This window comes from Tachypleus tridentatus, chromosome 6, assembly GCF_004210375.1.
Source record: "Tachypleus tridentatus isolate NWPU-2018 chromosome 6, ASM421037v1, whole genome shotgun sequence".
Classification (NCBI taxonomy): domain Eukaryota; kingdom Metazoa; phylum Arthropoda; class Merostomata; order Xiphosura; family Limulidae; genus Tachypleus; species Tachypleus tridentatus.
The window spans coordinates 150,836,909-150,841,738 of NC_134830.1; the positions used below are offsets into that span (position 1 = coordinate 150,836,909).

The 4,830-nt window shown below is 35.8% G+C and overlaps 1 pseudogene; it reads left to right on the top strand.

The window, feature by feature from the left end:
• The first annotated feature begins 1,983 nt into the window (after positions 1-1,983).
• On the top strand, positions 1,984-3,838 carry LOC143251782 (acetylcholinesterase pseudogene; annotated as a pseudogene).
• Positions 3,839-4,830: the final 992 nt, after the last annotated feature.

Consider the following 4,830-nt stretch of genomic DNA (forward strand, 5'->3'; position numbering starts at 1 on the left):
CACAGTAAACCCAGATGATGACACTGTAACAGTAAACCCAGATGATATTGTAACAGTAAACATGGATGATAACACTGTAACAGTAAACCCTGACGATGATATTGTAACAGTAAACCCAGATGATGACATTGTAACAGTAAACCCAGATGATGACACTGTAACAGTAAACCCAAATGATGACACTGTAACAGTAAACCCAGATGATGACATTGTAACAGTAAACCCAGATGATGACACTGTAACAGTAAACCCTGACGATGACATTGTAACAGTAAACCAAGATGATGACATTGTAACAGTAAACCCAAATGATGACATTGTAACAGTAAACCCTGATGATGACATTGTAACAGTAAACACGGATGATGACACTGTAACAGTAAACCCAGATGACACTGTAACAGTAAACACAGATGATGACACTGTAACAGTAAACACGGATGATGACACTGTAACAGTAAACCGAGATGATGATATTGTAACAGTAAACCCAAATAATGACATTGTTTTTATGTTCAGTTGAATTATTTAGCTGTCGTATAAAAATGTTAATGTTTCTATTGTCTGCTATCACATCATGCACTCTAGTGCTGCAATCTAGTTCTTTATATATATATACAAATTATAAGTACTCTAACTATGGTTTTATAAACAAGAAGTGATTTGGTTTAGGATAAGTCGTTTCATGTTCGAAAACCAAATCAGAGGGTCTAGCGTCACCTGGACCGTGAATATTATAGCATCGTAGATGTAGTACTAGTAACCATAACCAGAGTGCTCTTAAACTCACTTTCTTCTAAGGTTGTATCTGATAAACCGGTTAAGCAAGGATCGTTTTATAAGTGTGTAGATGTGAACCACAATGTACATTAAAGTGAGAACACGACTTAAAGAACAATTGATATTAATTACAATTCACTGGCTTAATCTCGTTAACAGTTGTTGTTGTTGTTGTTCATGAACACTGATGGATAGAATAATGTCTCAACCATTTCTATGTCTGTCGTTTTCCTGTCGGCCTGATGAGCTCTAGAATTATACGAATGAACTCGCCGGCACTGGATATGGCAGATGTAGTAATGTTGTTGACATATTATCTTTTGTTTCCGCTCAGAATTTTCGTATTTGTTCTCAGATGCCTCTGCACATAGCGACTCACCTCAGTAAATAAATTATGTTTCGAGTAAAACCGTGATAACCAACCATAATAATAACAATACCAACCAAGGAGAGGAGTCTATTTTAGTATGTGATGACTCGAACCTGGGGGAATGGTATAGTGACTGGTACACAACAGTGCATTCTATGTTTGTTCTTCCTACTAATACACCAAATCTCATATTCAAACTGATACAGACTGGTCTAACAGTAGAGACTATGACACGTTATAAATGTAATGTTTTGGTATATTCTTTTTCATTCGATACAGAAGAACTAGCAATAATAACATGATTTCATTGAACTGGCTGTTCTGTTCCCAAATGGAACTGAGATAATTTGACAGACTTCTAACACTGACGTCCGGGATTCGATGCCTTGCGGTGGACACACAACAGAACCTATACCATTATTCTTTAAGTTTATTGTGTTATTTGGATAGAGCCTGCAGTTTGTTGTTAAGTACAAAACTACACAATGGGCTATCTGTGCTGTGCCCACTATGATTATCAAAACCCAGATTTTATCGTTAAAACCTTTAGACTTACCGTTGAGTCACAGGAAGACAGAGTTTGTTGTCAGCTAATATATTTCTTGTAAACGTGTTTTAGAGCCAGTTATATTTTTATTGAATAGCTAGAAGGTGCCAAATGAATGTTAACTACCTAATGTGACTCGTCTATTCGCGAAGTAAAAAAACAACAACAAAGAAACGAAACAACATCTTCGCTTTTCAACTCCGAAACGTTCAGTCACCTTAAGTTGGATTGGCTACATTCAAGGACGATTTCGTCATGTTGTCACGTGTCTCTTTCTCCAAGTCTGGTGTACCTGCTTCAGTTAACTTTTCCAGTTATGGATCGTGAAGAAGAGGTTCCTACGGTCTTACCTTTGTCTTAATCTAGTTTTCAAATTTCTGTTTAACACAAGTAAATGGTATAGTATAAACCAACTTTTAGGTTACTTCAGTCTGTCTACACCTGGTAAACGTTTGTTATTTTACTCTTGGATAATATACATTCTTTGGTACCTTTCTTTTGACTTCCCACTCAGGGGAAGAACATAGTCTGATTTTCATTACGTCCGATTGATAAACACGTTCCTTTGTATTTATTAATTTCACATTTAGTATGTTATAAATTATTCACGTTTTCCTGTGTTATGATTGTATATTCTCAATTTCTTACGTTATGTATAGAGTATTCTAACAATTAAACCGTGATGTACCTATTTCACGTCATAATAAGCCGTGATACGTCATGTTATATTTACAGCAGTCTAACAAATAGACAGTGTTGTTTGTAACTACTCCACGTTGTAACAAATCGTGGCGCCTTACGTTGATGTCCACTGACACATGTTAAGAAGAAAAAACATTGACTTTCATTAGAGTAAAATTCACATCACTGAATGTGAAGATCATCACGTATTAATTCAAGCCATTAAGAACTGTAACAGTTGTATGTGGAATGAAAATAAGAATAATCAGTGTTTATTGCTCTAAAATATACTTTATTCGCTCTTATTAACCAATCAATGTATTCGTACAAACCTACTTTATTCACCTATATTATTTATTAGCCAATCATCACGTAATGAAATTAAAGTTTAAATTAACATCTTTATTTATTTCTTAGTGTTACACATACTGTATTTTATGGTCAGCTGCTTCGTAAAGATACAAGATGATTGGCACCACGTCTACAATTCTGTACTTTATATTCCATCTGGAGTTGATAACAGCTGTAAATCTCGAACCAGATTTACCGGAATCTTCTGTTGTCCACACAACTCTTGGCATGGTTCGTGGATTAACCACACACACTGCAACAGGAAAGAATGTCGATGTGTTCTGGGGAATTCCTTATGCAGAGCCACCTACTGGTTACTTGAGGTTTCAACGCCCACAACCCAAAAAACCTTGGAAGGGAGTTCTAAATGCTACGACTAAACCAAACTCTTGTTTCCAGATCGTCCAATCCTCTTTAACAAATTCTCTGAAGCTACTACTTGGATTGTAAAACTCCCTAAGTGAGGACTGTTTGTACCTCAATATCTGGTTCCACATCCCCAGCCACAGAAGGCACCTGTCATGGTCTGGATTCACGGAGGAGGTTTCTACATTGGTTCGTCCACTCTGGATGTTTATGATGGTGGAATATTATCTTCTGAGGAGAATGTCATTGTTGTTACCATGAATTATCGTCTAGCAAGCTTGGGCTTCCTTTATTTCAACCGATCAGACGCGCCTGGTAATGTTGGACTTCTTGACCAAGTCATGGCTTTGGAATGGATAAATAAGAACATTGCACATTTTGGTGGTGACTCTGAGAAAGTGACAATTGTCGGAGAAAAGTGCTGGAGCCAGTAGCGTGAGCTTACACCTTTTATCACCTTTAAGTAAAGGACTATTTAACAACGCAATAATGGAAAGTGGCTCAGTATTTAATTCTTGGAGTATTCACGATCACGAAACTGCCATCAGTCAAGGACTGATATTAGCAGAAGTTTTAAACTGTTCTCACGATTTTGGAGAATTGATTCCACAATGGAATGTCTTAGAAACAAAGATCCATCTGATCTAGTAAACAATGACTGGATGGCAATAAAATTCCTTGATTTTCCTTTTCACCCTGTTGTTGATGGAATATTCTCACGGACAGCCCTGAAACACTCCTGAAGGAAAACATTACATATAGACGAAATCTCTTAATTGGAAACAATCAATATGAAGGATATTTCTTATTGTTTTTTAATTTTCCCGAAATATATAATAAAGAAAAAGTTGGTGTCACTCGTGGTGAGTTTCGCAGATTAGTGGAAACAGTAGTGCCTAACGCAAATACTTTCCAAAGAAAGGCTGTTATTCATCAATACACGGACTGGTTAGAAGAGGAAAACAACCTTAGTAACAGAGACATGCTCATTGACTTAGTGGGAGACAAGTATATCACATGTGATTCTATTAAATTTGCCCATACTTACTCAGAACTAGGTAACGATGTCTTTATGTACTTATTTACTCACACACCTTCTGTTAGACCTTGGCCTCACTGGATGGGAGCAACACATGGTGACGAAGTATTCTTTGTGTTTGGAGCACTGTTGAACTCTCTTTTGGCTATAGCAGCGAGGAAAAAGAATTTTCTAGAAGAATAATGAAACATTGGACAAACTTTGCTAGAACAGGGTGAGAACCGATTTTTGTTTATTTAGTATATATATCTAAGTAGAATTTGAACTCATTGGACCTTCCATTGGATGAGAAAATTAATTATAACTTCAATTAATCTAGTTTCCAAGTGGCTAAGTGCTAAACTTGAGAACTAGTAACGATAAAATAAAGGTTCGATCCTTGTGCAGTTTTGCTCTTAATGAAAATAAATAAGCAATTTATAATCCAATAAATGAAACAAAAAAGAGGACTTTCAAATCAGATAAAAACTATTTTATAATTCTATGTATCCTTTAACCAAAACTTAATGTAATACTATTATTTAATAACAAAGATAGCATAGAATTAATATTTGACCAAAATAGACTTAATAAAATACTACCTTCATAATAAATTTATGTATGTAGTTACTTCTTGGTTTGTTATCTTCAGCGACCCTTCTATTGTGTCCGAAGATTTGAACAAGACAATTCTGTGGCCAAGATACACTACCAGAG